The sequence below is a fragment of the Podarcis tiliguerta genome (genome assembly GCF_965153285.1).
Source record: "Podarcis tiliguerta genome assembly, chromosome: 3".
Classification (NCBI taxonomy): domain Eukaryota; kingdom Metazoa; phylum Chordata; class Lepidosauria; order Squamata; family Lacertidae; genus Podarcis; species Podarcis tiliguerta.
The window spans coordinates 20,129,072-20,145,253 of record NC_139536.1 but is presented as its reverse complement, the minus strand read 5'-3'; the positions used below and the strand labels follow the sequence as shown (position 1 = coordinate 20,145,253).

The 16,182-nt window shown below is 43.0% G+C and overlaps 1 protein-coding gene across 1 annotated transcript in view; it reads right to left on the bottom strand.

Annotated features, from left to right (window-relative positions):
• Nucleotides 1–16,182, bottom strand: part of SRBD1 (S1 RNA binding domain 1) — a 170,669-nt gene that overhangs the window by 30,460 nt on the left and 124,027 nt on the right. The gene's annotated exons all lie outside the window — the stretch shown is intronic.

Below are 16,182 nucleotides of genomic sequence, written 5' to 3'. Positions count from 1 at the left end.
TGGAGCCTGTCGTCTCAATGTGAGGGCTCCTTGTACCTTTCGACCGTGGATCCAATCTCAATTCCTTCGCACTGCTTGCTCACCCAACTGTTTATTTGTCATGTAATTCCGAGGAGTGACTTGACTGTCTGTACAAACAGTCTGGTGAGCAAAGCATGAGAGAGAAGGAACAAGGAATCCTTTGAAAGGAGTAGCTATGTGTATATTTCTGTCTTGCAAAAAAAGGCTTATTAATTCTCCTTGTCAACGTGCTGCAGCTTTGCCCAACAAACACATGCAGCTTAACACCTGCAAAGAGCAGCGCTCTAAAGCACCCATTAAGGAAGAGGCACCCGCAAGTTTCTAATATTCAAAAGATAACAGCTGCACCAGATGGAGCAGACATCTGCTGTGAATCTATGCATGCTAAGGGAAGACACAAAACTTGACATATTTATAGGAAAAATAAAGAATCCCCCCCATCTCCCTTGTCATAGAGTATATGTCTAAACTCTGATCACTGAAGCAGTATTTTTGGTCATCCCTATTATAGTGGTACCTCTGGATGTGAACGGGATCTGTTCCGGAGCCACGTTCGCATCCTGAAGCGAACACAACCTGCGTCTGCGTGTGTGCGGGTCACGATTCGCCACTTCCGCGCATGCGCGTGACGTCATTTTGAGCATCTGCGCATGCGCAAGCGGCAAACCCCCGAAATAACGTGTTCCGTTACTTCCGGGTCGCTGCAGAGCGCGACCCAAAAATGCTCAACAGGAAGCATATTTAACCCGAGCTATGACTGTATCTTTCGATTTCAACATAAGATCATTGGGGATCAAGTTTGTGAATGACTCAAAATAGGGACACTAATGTGAGTCTCAAGCTACGATGACACCAAATCAACTTCAGTTAAAAGCACTGGAATGGCATCATTTCTGTCCACTTGGTTAGATATGATTTGTCCGTTGTTGTTTTTAAAAAGATTGTTCCTTTAGCAAACTTCTGTGGCTCCTCCATCTCCCCAAGGCAACGAACAACAAAAACTCAATGCCCTTCTGTTCCAATGAAACAGAAAGGAAAGGGCGTTATGCTAACTATTCCATTTTGAAGTGACGTCATGTCACAGGCAGTCAATCGCAACCATCTTCCCCAATTCCAGATGTTTTAGACTACAACTCCCAATAGCCCCAGCCAACATGGTGAGGGATGATAGGAGGCAGCAAAGTTTCTGAAGAACACATGAGTAGGCAAACTAAGGTGTGGGGGGCCGGATCTGGCCCAATCGCCTTCTAAATCTGGCTCGCGGATGGTCCGGGAATCAGTGTGTTTTTACATGAGTAGAATGTGTCCTTTTATTTAAAATGCATCTCTGGGTTATTTGTGGGGCCTGCCTGGTGTTTTTACATGAGTAGAACATGTGCTTTTATTTAAAATGCATCTCTGGGTTATTTGTGGGGCATAGGAATTTGTTCATTTCTTTTTTTCAAAATATAGTCCGGCCCCCCACAAGGTCTGAGGGACAGTGGACCGGCCCCCTGCTGAAAAAGTTTGCTGACCCTGGGATAACAGCTGCTGGAAACCACAGGAGGGACGATGAGCCTGGATAGCTCAGTTGGTTAGACCATGGTGCTGATAACGCCAAGGTTGCAGGTTCGATCCCTGTATGGACCAGCTGCATATTCCTGCATTGCAGGGGGTTGGACTAGATGATCCTCAGGGCCCCTTCCAGTGCTATGTGCTATTATTCTGCTCTTGTGTTCAGGTCCTGCTCGCAGATTTCCCCCAGACATTTGCTCAGCCACTGTGGGAAAAGGATGCTGGACTAGATGGGCCATTGGTGTGATCCAGCAGCTTCTGCTTATGTTCTTATACAAGTTTTTACAGATACAGTCATACCTCATGTTACGTTTGCTTCATGTTACGTTCTTTCAGGTTACATCCTGCGGCGAGCCGGAAGGACCGGAAAGGGTTACTTCCAGGTTTCGCCGCTCGCGCATAAGCACAAAATGACGTCACACGCATGCGCAGAAGCGGCGAATCGCAACCCGTGCATATGCAGACGCGCCGCTGCGGGTTGCGCTCTTTTCATGTTGCGAACGGGCCTCCGGAACGGATCCCGTTCGCAACCAGAGGTACCACTGTACAACCCTCTTCTATGAAATAATTCCAACTAAACATCCTTTCCCATCCCAGTTGACGAATGATGCACTGGAAATATTTCACATGATCTTTCTTATAGTGCGGCCGGTTTTTAAAAAAAGACAACTTCATTTAAAGAAGTGGGTATTCAGAATAAATCATTTTTGTGGAAATCAAGTTTTTCACATGGGTTCCAAGTGAGACTTTTGGCTCTCACATTTTGAGGTTATCGCCAGCGAAACAGGAAGTGCCACAGGATAAAATTAGATCATTCAAATGTCTGGTTACGACTGCAGCAATAAAAAATAAAAGTGTTACACACTGTAATTAACCATCAAAGGAACTTCTGATATTAAAATTACACTTTAACCCTTAAGCTTTATAACCAGCAGCTTGTAAACCTGGTTTATACTCATTTCTCCCTTTGAAGTTATTCACTATTCAGAAAAGGGCCTGTAAGAATTTTTGGTTTCCATGGATATTTTCTTTTGATTATTTCCATGACAAATTTGTCAACTTTACAAGTAAAAGGGAGATTATGAAGGCATGCACGCATACCACAAAGCAAGCGGTCATATGGCAGTAGCTGCCACTGAAAGACAGATACGTGGACGTTCTAAGCATCTTCAGATAAAGTAAAGGTAAAGGGACCCCTGACCATTAGGCCCAGTCGTGGCCGACTCTGGGGTTGCGGCACTCATCTCGCATTATTGGCCGAGGGAGCTGGTGTACAGCTTCCGGGTCATTTGGCCAGCATGACTAAGCCGCTTCTGGCAAACCAGAGCAGCGCACAGAAACGCCGTTTTCCTTCCCGCTGGAGCGGTACCTATTTATCTACTTGCACTTTGACGTGCTTTCGAACTGCTAGGTTGGCAGGAGCAGGGACCGAGCAACGGGAGCTCACCCGGTCGCGGGGATTCGAACCACTAACCTTCTGATCGACAAGTCCTAGGCTCTGTGGTTTAACCCACAGCGCCACTAGCGTCCCAGATAAAGTACTAAGATGTAATTAGGTAATTCTGATTCTTTTTCAGGTAGGAAAGGCAAAAGGGGGAACCTGCAAAACAATTCAGTTTCGGGGACCAAAGGAAAGCCTCAAATTTTAGAACTGATTTGTTTCTATTAACCAAAGTTTACACTGGGACATTTTTTCCTTAACTTCGTTGATTAGGAGCAGGGATCAGCAAACTTTTTCAGCAGGTGGCCTGTCCCTCAGACCTTGTGGGGGGCCGGACTATATTTTTTTTGGGGGGGGGGAATGAACGAATTCCTATGCCCCAGAAATAACCCAGAGATGCATTTTAAATAAAAGCATACATTCTACTCATGTAAAAACATGCTGATTCCCGGACCGTTCGCAGGCTGGATTTAGATGGAGAATGGGCCGGATCCGGCCCCCAGGCCTTAGTTTGCCTACCCATGATTAGGAGTCTTGGAGAAAGCCTAATAGCAGGAGATGAGGGATACTTCACACTCTGTGAGGGACTCAAAATGGTGACCATCTAGGATAGGGGATAGGGAACCTCAGGCCTTGGTGTGGGAGATGCAGTCCTTTCTATCTGGTCTTTGGGCTTCTCCTCAGACTTATGTTCTTAGGTTCCTGACATTCTCAGGACAACCTGAATGTACCTGACTGTTGTTTCACAGGTACAATACTTGATATTGCCTCTCTCTGCAAAAAGATGAAGGTTATAATCAAAACATACGGAAAGGCCCATGTGAGACACAATGCGTAACATCCTTTCATGTGGAGAATTAAAAGACAATCAACATGAGAAAAACACCTTACATCTCACGTAGAAGCCTCTGAAAGTTCAGACCAGAGGTCTTAATCTTTAGCGTCTCCTTTGGAAAACCCCTTTCAATTAGATTCTAAGAACAGAAGCTTAGTCCTCTGATGTTTGATAAAAGAGCCTTACTTCAAGACTCTCTTTTGAAGATTTTTTTTGCATGTGGTTTCTCCCTCTCCTCCCCGTGCTGGACACAATTCTGGATATTTTTTGTTCTAGTTTGTACTTTTATTTGGATTCATTTCTTGTCGTTTCAAAGTGAACTGCTGTTTGTTTTTAATAGCAATATGTTACCTCGAAATATCCCCAGAGGCCAAATATATATATCATCCCCAAGCAATCAAAACATTTGAAAAAACTGAAAATACCATTACATTTAAAAGTGCATTTTGGATTATCCATCTGTGTTGAATTTACTTAGTCGTTTTTTAAAAAATCAACAACAATACCAGCCACTGTTATGACTGTTACAAATGCAATGATGTTGCAAAATTAGCAGTGGAATTTAATTTAATTCATGTATTGATAATGCTGATTCAGCCAGTTTAGGACTTGTCTCTAGGAGCTAAAAGGAAGAGAAACAAACACACAACAATTGGTAGTGATGGGGTGTTATTCAAATACTTGCACCCTCGGTACCACATTTCTACTTATTGTAAATCTTTTGGTAGTGTAAGGTATTTGCACAGGTTTCTCATTTGCTACCTGGCTAGGTTTAAGGATTTTGTGTTGCTATACAAAGCCCAGAACCACTTCAGCCAGGATACCTTAAGGACCACCTGAGCCCTCGTATCCCAGTTTGATCACTGAGATCGTCAAGAGGAACATTATCGACTGTTCCCCATGTTACAGAGGCCTATCAAGATATGATAGCCATCTTCAAATATCTAAAGCAGGGGTTGGCAACCTAAGGCCCATGGGCCACAAGCGGCCCATGGGAGGTCATTTAACTGGCCCATGGACCCCCCTGCCCACTCGGTTGGCTCCCGTGCGCCGCGCGGAGCAGAGCGGGGACCGCCTTCCACGACACTAGCCGGCTTCAGCCAATGGGAAGTTGCACACAGTGTGGTGTAGTGGTTAAGAGCGGTAGTCTCGTAATCTGGTGAACAGGGTTTGCGTCTCAGCTCTTCCACATGCAGCTGCTGTGTGACCTTGGGCTAGTCACACTTCTCTGAAGTCTCTCAGCCTCACTCACCTCACAGAGTGTTTGTTGTGGGGGAGGAAGGGAAAGGAGAATGCTAGCCGCTTTGAGACTCCTTAGGGTAGTGATAAAGCGGGATATCAAACCCAAACTCTTCTTCTTCCTCCACGCTGGAAATAGCGTTTTCTCACACACACACGCACTCCGGCCCACCGCGGCGTCTGCAGGACCGTGAACCAGCCCAAGCCACAAAAACTTTGCTGACCCCTGGTCTACTCTGTGTAATGGGTCTACTCTCTTTAGATGCAACTCAGGGTTTAGACTCAAAGACAGAAAAGTCTTCCAAGGAAAAACACAGGGAAGTTTAAAAATTGAAAGGATGAATGCTCATTTTCTCTGCTTGCAGGAAAGCACCCCACTTCCATTTGATTGGCACAGCAGCTTAAAAGAAGCCATCCAGGGATGCAAGTGTTATGTTGAATGACCCGTGAAAGACTGAAGGCTCAAAGAAGATCAGAAAACATTTGACATAACAGAGGAGGTGTGAGTTCAGCACCAGTTTCCCTGTGATTCTCCAAACAGAGTAGATAAACACCCATTGTGTTGCTCACAACTGGTACCAATTTCAGCACTGCTCCTTTCGCCCTCAAATTGCTTATATATAAGCAAAAAGGAAAACAAGAGTCACTTGTTTTATGACTGAAAACTATTTTTAATGAGGCATATCTTTATGAGCAGGCCACCTATATGCATAATTAACACCAAGGAAAAGCACTTCCAGAACACTACTGGGTTTGGAATTAAGAGAGTCACCAAGTTTGCACATATCCTTGTTCAGACGTTACAGTGACTAACACATCTATAAGTGGAATATGTCAGGGATCTTTGATCCGCAGTTCATTGACACCGCAGGAGAGACTGCACGGTACCTCTAATCACTTTAATCACTTGGGGAAACTAGCAAGACCCACTCTGGGCTCAAATAAAATCAATGTTTACTTATACACAGCAACAAGGTGGCAGTTTGTGAGTAAAATGGTTTAGCAGTCAAATGCAGTGTTTATAGAATAAAATTATTAATGCACATAAACAGGTTATCCAAACCCACACTGCCTGGACCACCAGATTACATTTAAGGCTGAGTTACACATCACTTTAAAACACAATTAAGCCTAACTATAGTTAAAAAGTGAATGTTAGGGCAAATCAATTGCAGCCGCTTGGCTCCTCCCCTACTCCAGCCAGGCTGCCATGATTTCACTTTAAACTTAGAATCATAGAATCAGGGAGTTGGGATTTAAGGAGAATTTACAGTAAATTTAAGGAGAATTAAAAGTTAACACGGTTCCATTTATGTCTGTTCATTGCTTACTGAGTTATAGTTAAAATGTAGTAAGTTGCTTTTTCCCCCTACGAAGAAAAAGGCCGTCAAAACAGCTTACAATACAGCTAATAAAACTGCATGTTGTATCTGACTAAGTCATACTCAAAGTAGACCCACTGAAATCAATGGACATGACTAACTCATTAAGTATATTTAAAGGATTGGATATACTGTGAATATTGTATTAAAATTATATTTGTGGAATCTTATACTCTATGATATAGCGTATAAGCATGCATTGGATTATGATAATGATAAACACTGTAATATGATGTATAGATACAGAACTAGCATTTTTCTCTTCCTTTGCTTGTGTATGTAAATTATTTTCTGAAATTTAATTGGAAAAAACCCAAAACATATATATATAGTGATGATTTTAAAACCAGCAAGTAATCAACTACAATCCTCAGAAGGCTACAAATTCAAAAACATGTTGGGACAAAGTTCTGGTTAAGTTAAAAGTCCATCTAAACAGCTGTCTCTGTCATCTCCTTTTCTAAAAATTTCAAGAGAAAACACGGCTTGGAAAGTATGAGTTATAAATTCACAAAAGATATTCACAATATTCCCGAAGAGCGATCTGTAAAATAGCTGTTTTTATGCCTTAATTCTGAAAGCAATCCACCCAGCCCATAATAATCTTACTTCTCAAGCTTCTGCAATTTATTGAAACATCTGCGTGAGAGGACACAGTCCCAATTTCTCCACCTCAGCGCTCCCATGTGTGGCTTATTCATTCCGATGCAAAAACGGAGCAGGAAATTCTGATTGAGCTGCCTTGACATGAACTTTCTCCCATTGCCATGTACATAGGTGTGAATGACTGCACAAGGTATACAGAAGGAGAGAATTAGATCATCGTACCCAGCTAATAACCCACAGTGACTTCAGGATGCTGAAGAGTCAGTGATCTAATTAGGCAATTTGTTTCATGAGCCCAGCTTGTGTGTTCTAGTAACATTTTAATTGCAGCAGTCATTAACTAATGTAATTGTTTTCTAATGGCTTATTTTCTGTTTTATGGTATAATAACATATTTTCTTTTGCTGGTGGCCCATAGGCCTTAGTGGAACCAGGGTGGGCAACATACCCCCCCCCCAAGCACTTGTATCTCACCTGGAGATGGATGTGAAAACTGCACAGGGTTTAAATGGAGCTGGAGCTTAATCCATCACCTCTCTAATGGTTAAGAATTGTTGGGACAGCTAAACGGACTGCTCTGGGAAGTACTGGACTCTCCTGTACTGGGGATATTTAAGCCAAGCCAGGATAGGTACCCGACTGTCAGGAATGCCGCAGTTGCATCTTGCTTTTCAAAATAATTTTATTTAGACAGCTTAAAGGTAAAGGGACCCCTGACCATTAGCTCCAGTCGTGGCTGACTCTGGGGTTGCGCGTTCATCTCGCTTTATTGGCTGAGGGAGCTGGCGTACAGCTTCTGGGTCATGTGGCCAGCATGACTAACTCGCTTCTGGCAAACCAGAGCAGCACACATAAATGCCATTTACCTTCCCACCGGAGCGGTACCTATTTATCTACTTGCACTTTGATGTGCTTTCGAACTGCTAGGTTGGCAGGAGCAGGGACCGAGCAACGGGAGCTCACCCCGTCGCGGTGATTCGAACCACCGACCTTCTGATCGGCAAATCCTAGGCTCTGTGGTTTAACCCACAGTGCCACCCATGTCCTCCTTAGATAGCTTAGGCACCCCTTAATTAAAGTCATCTCTAAACGGTGCACAAGGAACACAGTGCTATGAAAATAAAAACTGGTTAAAACTATACAATCAGAATCCAGTTAAAATGCAGAGCCTCCAAGAGTCCCTGTTTTCCAGGGACAGTCCCGGATTTACAGAAGCCATCCTGGTTTCTGATTTGATCCTGGAACATCCCGCTTTTCTTTAGGACATCTCTATTTTAATTGGAGAAATGTTGGAGGGTATGGAATTAGGCGACTCCTGAGCCAAAGAGAAAAGTAACAATACAGCCTTTAGAAGACATCTGAAGGCAAGTTTTTTAATGTTTCATGTTTTATTATGTTTTATATATATATATTGGAAGCTGCCCAGAGTGGCTGGGGCTGGTGGAAGGAGTATAAATAATAAAATCAACATTATTATTATTATTATTATTATTACTACTACTACAGCGGTACCTTGGTTTAAGAACAGCTAAGTTCATGAACAACTTGGATTAAGAACACTGCAAAAGTAGGTGTTTTGGTTTGTGAACTTTGCCTTGGAATAAGAACATGTTCCACTTCCTGTTGAGTGTGTTCCATTTGTAAACTGAGTCCCTCGCTGCTATGGGAATTGTCTTTGTTGTATGTTTATATTTTGGAAAATCAAATGAAAAATTATTTTTTTAAAAAGAAATTTTAAAAGTCTTTGGTAAGCACTGGAAGTTCAACAGGGAGAAAGCCCTTTTGATTTCAACAGGAAGTGAGTTCCATAAAACAGTACTGAATGCAGGGCTCCTGGTGGATGCAAGTCATGCCCCTGAGCCATGGGGAACCAGTAACAGTGACTCCCCCCCCCCCAAAAAAAACCCACCTCGTTGATTGGGCAGGAATATAATAATAATAATAATAAATTTTATTTATACCCCGCCCTCCCCAGCCAAAGCTGGGCTCAGGGCGGCTAACAACAATCAAAATAATCCAACATTCTAAAAACCTTTCATTATAAAAATTAATTAAAATCAAATTGATGGCAACTATTGAGCAAGACTCTGTACAGATTGCCAGAGGAGGGGGTCAGGCTGCGCCCTGACCAAAGGCCTGGTGGAACAGCTCTGTCTTACAGGCCCTGCGGAAAGATGTCAGGTCCCTCAGGGCCCTAGTCTCTTGTGACAGAGCGTTCCACCAGATTGGAGCCACGGCCGAGAAAGCCCTGGCTCTAGTTGAGGCCAGCCTAACCTCTCTGAGGCCTGGGACCTTCAGGATGTTTTTATTTGCGGACCGTAGGTTTCTCTGTGGGGAATACCAGGAGAGGCGGTCCCTGAGGTATCCTGGGCCCAAGTTGGTTAAGAGCCTTTTAGATTAAACCAGCAGCCTTGAATCTGGCCCGGTAACGTAAGGGCAGCCGGTTCGAGCTATTGAGCACTGGAGTTATGTGCTTGTGATATAGTCTGTCCCCATCAACAGTCTAGCATTGAGCAAGGGGCTGCCCTAGATTGCCTCCAGGGTCTAAGATTCTCTTTGGAATACCATCGCGCAACTCTGGGGAAACTCTGGCTTGAATTACAATATGCCACAAGCAGAACAGAGGCCAAAGGGCAAATAAGAGAAAGCAACTGAAAAGTTCTCAGAGGAGAGTACAGTTTTGATCAAAAGTACTCAAGTCACAACATTTAATTAACAACAGTATGTTAAGAACTGCAGCTGGAATGCAATCCTCGTCTTTCCTTTTTGCAGGCTTCTGGGTAAGGTAAGATGCTTATTAACTTGACTATCCAGTTTTTTAGTTTTTTTTGTTTTAAGTGACTCTCAGCAGATCAGGGTAAACAGACACACACACACACACACACACACCTCCCCGCTTTTCGGGTGGAATCTAACCCTTCCTCATTTTTCTGCAGCAAGTTCCAGTGTCATGTCATAACAACTGTTCTGAAAAAAGACCCGAGTTCAAATAATACATCTGAAGTTTGTGCTCAAGTTCCAGCTTGCTTACTTTCAAGTGCAATCTCCTCAAGAACCTCAAACCGCCCCCGCTCCCGCAATAGATGAAGCTGCCTGAAGTTCTTGAGGTTTTCCACATAAAAGGAATATAAAGTTCAAATACATCTTTCACTAATTTTTTCAAAATTACCATGGCCAGGATCCAGCAGAGTGTGTACACACACACACACACACACACACACACACACACACTACTTTATCTTCAGAATTCAGATTTTCGAAAGGTATTCTTGCAAAATCACCAAAACAGCTCTTCAAATAGCTTCAAACAGCAACCAGTGGGGACGTAGCAGTGGCAGTATACAGTGGTACCTCGGGTTAAGAAGGTCCGTTCTTAACCTGAAACTGTTCTTAACCTGAAGCACCACATTAGCTAATGGGGCTCCTGCTACCGCTGTGCGATTTCTGTTCTCATCCTGAAGCAAAGCTCTTAACCCGAGGTACTATTTCTGGGTTAGCGGAGTCTGTAACCTGAAGCGCCTGTAACCCGAGGTACCACTGTATATGGGTCCCACAGACGCACCTTAAAATCATAGAATTGTAGGGTTGGAAGGGACACACAGATCATCTAGTCCTACCCTGTGCAATGAAGGACTCACAACTGATGAATCCCTGACAGATGGTGATCCAACCTCTGCTTAAAAACAGATGAACTCTGAGGAGGGGGGGGGGGAATCCACCAGTGGCTGTGGATTCTGCATAAAGCATTTACAATAGGCACATGCTAGGTGCATGGCTCTGCATATTTAGAGAAAGCTTGCAGGTCACTTGTAGAGCACATTCATTTCAGAGTTCGTTCCAGTTGCATGCCCAGTGAAAAGGATATGAACTAGGAGAAAATGAGAAGGTTCTTTGGAGAGCTACGGCAAGCCTGAATAGTCAGACTTGGCCAAGAACACAGACTTGGTTGCTTTATAGCAAAACGGACCCTTTGTCTACCTAGCTTAGTACTGTTGACAATGAAAAGCTGCTCAGGACTCCATTCTGGCAGGAGTCTTCTCAGCCCAACCTGAAGGCACCAGAGGTTGAACCCAGGAGGTTTTGCATGCAAGTTATGTCCCTTCCCCAATGGCTAGATGGATGGTCAGGCAAATAATAAGGGAATTGTTTAAAAACACAACCCAAAAAATATATGAAGCACTCTAAAAGAAATTATCGATTCAACAGAAGCCTCCCTTTCCCCTTTCTGTTTTATTTTACACTTTATTATTCATTTCAAAAAGTAAACTGAAGAAGCAAAACAATCTGAAAACGACATTATGAAATAAAAAGGCAGCAGCTTTCCTAATTAGCAGTGGACATAGGAACAGCTTTGTGGTTCTATCATTCTACTTTTTGTTAAACCTACACTTTCTTACTTATGGATTTTTATTTTTTAAAATACCCTCATCTAGAGACCCAGGTAGCAACAGTGCGCTGGGATGTAACCAAATCACCCAGGCTGTCGATATGATGATTCCTTTTCAAACATTAAGAACATGGCATGAGAAGCAGCCACATCCACTTCAGATAAAGGTAAAGGGACCCCTGACCATTAGGTCCAGTCGTGACCGACTCTGGGGTTGTGGCGTTCATCTCGCTTTATTGGCCAAGGAAGCCGGCGTACAGCTTCCGGGTCATGTGGCCAGCATGATTAAACCACTTCTGGCGAACCAGAGCAGCGCATGGAAACACCGTTTACCTTCCCACTGGAGTGGTACCTATTTATCTACTTGCACTTTGATGTGCTTTCGAACTGCTAGGTTGGCAGGAGCAGGGACCGAGCAACGGGAGCTCACCCCGTTGCAGGGATTTGAACCGCTGACCTTCTGATTGGCAAGTCCTAGGCTCTGTGGTTTAACCCACAGCGCCACTTCAGATACACATATATAAATAGCCAAATCCCTGTTGTAAACAATAGGTTGAATCCAAAGGGACCCTGTTACCATATCCAGACAGTGCACCAACCTCTACCATCAGCTCTGCAGGTAGCACAAGAGGCTGAAGATCCAATTTGCAATACCTATTTTGTGAGCAAAGGTCTGTTCACGGATTGTTGGATCCGAGTCAAATTGATACAATTTCATATTTTAGATTAAAGTGGAGTAACTATATTACATTTTAAAAAACCCAAAAAACCCAAACCAGGAGATATTTGGTCACATTATCTGATTAGTAGTCTTCCATGTATAGGAAGCTCAAAATAAGATGATGACATTGATTATAGATTTTATTAATTTAGATTCACGGGTTTATGCTAAAAAATGACTACCAATTTGCCTTGAAAGCAGCTAGGCTAGACTGATATTATGCAGCTTTCTCATAAACAATTAGCTTACCCCACAAGCATCTGATAAAAACAGGTTAGCCAGAAACCCTCTCATCCTCTTCCAATCCTCTCAGTGATAAAATTTATGTTGCATTTTCTACTTTAATGATTTATTTTCTTTCTTTCAGACGATGCCTTCAATTAAGTTATAACAGCGCCATCCCCTTTAGGCTTGCAGGTTTAATGTTCTGGAGAGGGAGAACTATTAAAATAGTATTGCAGAAGTTTAAAGACCTGGCAGCTATAGGATATAAATATCTTCTACATCTGCTTCCAAACTCAAATCTGCTAAACTCCAGTAACAGCAGTGAAATTAGCCCACCCTTATAGAAAACATAAGATGAAGCTTTTCTGAAGCTTTGTTCAAGGGTTTTCCTAACGCAGTACCTGTAATGATTACAGATTGTCATATTGAGACCTTGGAACTCAATGAACTAGAAAATCAAAGTAACAGTTCAGTCCTATGCATGGCCAGTCAGAAGAAAGTACCCTTGTATTCAGTGGGATTTACTCCCAGGTAAGCATGTGTATGATTGCATGTAAATCCTAGTGAAAAAAACAACCAGCTATCTCTACGTCACAAGTAGCATGAAGACTCTGCTAGAAACACATGCTCACTAATTCAGGAAACTTAGGGGTTGACTTGAGTATTTTCAACATAGAAATGTTGAAATACAGTTTTTTGTTTACATAAGCATCTGTTAAGGAAAGTATGTATTGAGCACACTGAGATATGAATGGTACACATATTTAGTAATAAGTGTTAAGGAAACCTGGCATTTCCTTCAGGCATTACACAAATACAGGGGAAAATCTAATACAGTAATGTCTGTTTAAATTTGCAAATGATCTGGAACAAGCAAGCATCAAGAGAATTGCTAATAGTTTTGGCCATTTCAACAACTATCCAGGACTTTAATTCTGCAGCCACCACCATCAACACACACTTCTTTTTCTTTTTTAAAAGGAGGAACGTTTTATCATGGAATTTCTGCATTACTCTTCAGGCCAGCATCCAAAGTCGTTTATTCTTGTATTCCTGAAATTCTGTCTACCTGTAGGCAGCTTCTCTTTCCCCAACTTTCCGCCAAGGAAAGCTGAATTGGCTTGCAGCTCCCGCTTGCTCCACTGTTCCATGGAAACAAGCAGTAAAGAGACTGTACCTTTCCTCCCTTTCTTCCTCTTTTGAGGACTGGCTATCTTGGAAGTCAAAACTTTCCTCTCCGGAAAAGCAGTTTCAGAAATGCTGATCGCAGCAATGGCAGGCTGGCCGGCTCACATGACCCATCCGCTGCGAAAGGAACTGGGAGAATACCTCAAGCAAAACTTGAGGTGTTCAGCACAAGCCAAGAAAGCCCTCCTATCATTAATTACGGGGGCTTAGCAAAATAGTGGGAGCTGCCATGGATCGTTTAATGGGGGGAATGGGCAGGCAGAATGAATCTTGGGCGTCTTGTTCCTTTTCAGCGACTTGGGTTCCAAGACTTGGCTGCAGTTACTGGAGAAATGGCTGTTTCAGTAGCACAACCAAAACACAATCGTTTACTTTCCAGAGCATGTGGACTTAATATTATGAATGAAAAAGACGTGCATGGGGTGGTGTTGTACCTTTTCCATTGGCTACAAAGGGCCCATTCATATGATCATGTTCACAGCATTGTTGAAACTACCAAACAATAGCTTGGTAAGGGAACGGCCATAGATTAAAGTTTTGAAAATAGCCATCCTCTTGCGAGGGAACAGCAGAATTGGCAAGTCCTGAATTGGCAAAGGTGGGTCTCCTAAGTTTGGCTCCCACTGGCAAGTAATAACAGTTAGGTGGTCCAGGATGAATGATCCCAACTGTAGCTCAATGTGTCAGTTTTATGGGCAAGGTCCGCACAGAAGCGATGCCTTGGTCTTTTTTTTATTATTGTTGAATTCACAATATAACATGTGCATAACTTGTAAGCTCCCCAAAGTTCTGTGGCACTTTCAAGACTGATATTTATAGTGCAACACATGCTTTCAATGACCACAGCTCACCCTAGTCCACACAAGTTTGTTTCTCAACCTGGTAACCTCCAGTACCTTTTTGGTTTGCTGCAACTGACTGACACAAGCTATCCTTCTGGGATTCTTAGCCAAACGAACAAAAGTTCCTATTGCCTGCCCCCTGTTCTAACAAGCTCCCAATTTCAACCCAGTGTTTCTTTTAATATTTGCTCTGAACAATTAATATTTGCTCTGAACAGCCAAAGTCTGAAAAGAAGGGCATAAATATTGAGCCCCCTTTTCAGTTTCCCCAAGCCTAGTTAGTTTAGCTCTCTCGTTTTACAAGACCCACCGTGACTAATGAGCTAACGCAAATCATTTAAGCCAGCATTACACTGACAGCATCTCGCCCAAAGTTTCTTACGTTTTCAACAAGTACAATGCATATTAAGGCTGCGATCCTGAAAACCCCTCTTCAGAGTTATGTTTTCAGGCCTATATATAATCTGATTCTTGAAAAACAAACATAAAAAATTTGCTGAAGTAACTGTGTAGCAGGTAAAAGTTGCCATTTTAACATGAAGGGGAAATATGATGAAGGAACACATGCTTCTCTGAGATCCATCAAAACTGAGTCCAAATTAGAAAACCAATTGCTGCACTGAAGGAATGCACTGTTAAGACAATAACAGCCGCTTTTGTTGGCAGGGGAGCTTGTATATTTTGTTTTCCCAGCTGGTGAGAGGATACAGTACCATTCCTTTGGCTGCCTGGAAACCATTCAGCATTTCTCTAATTTTCAAGCCCTAGTGCACTGTCCCTCATTCTGACCTGAATGTGTGTGTGCGTGGCAAGAACTGTGGTGAAGCAGATGCCTTTTGGAAATTAACAGTAGTACCTCTAGGGAAGAGCTCAGTCTGGAACAGGTTGAAATATTGTGCACAGTTGTCTGTATGCAACATGGTGCTGAAGAAATACCCACAACATAGACACCTGAAACATGATGTGGATGGCTGTCCATTGCATCAACAAAGCCTACAACAAGGGTGGACAAAAGCTCCTGGAAACAGGCATTAGTCACTGAGATTCACTGGCAAAACAAATCTGGACTGGACTGGCATTTCAAAGACCTGATTTCACATCTCTTCCAGAATTCACCATGTGATATCAGGGAAGACTGTAGTTTCCAGTTCTCTGTGTGCAAACCTGTAGTAAATGGGACCTGAATAGGACCTCTGAACTGAATTTAGACAGAAATTGACCTGCAGCACTACTACTGCAACATCTGGGAATTTGGGCATGCTCTACAACAAACTGTTTTTCTGGCCCAGCCTCCAGCCTCAATGTAACATGTAGGGCAGCCCACAAGTGAAAAGGCTCTTGCTTTTCATGTCCTGCTTCTGGGCTTCCCAGGCTACTGTTGGAAACAGGACATTGGCCCTTAATAGGGTCATGCCTGTTGACATGAGTTACTATCATTCCCTCTATTTTTGATGTTCAAGAGTGAATACTAACAATTACGTAGCCAAAGCAGCAGCACCCACATACAAAAGGATAAGAGAGCTAAGAGGGATGGGACCCCAAAAACAGCCAAGTGAGGACTGAGCATGCTCAAGAGACTAGAGCATGCTGTTTGGCAGGAGAGGAATGGAACATTGGGAGGCTGGCTGGCACACGAAACAGGAGCACTGCCATTGCAATAAACTAGTACATTATTGAAAACTGAAGAGAGCGCACTGAAAGAAGTGTCACTTGTGCTTCCTGGTGGCATGTCTTGCAGCAT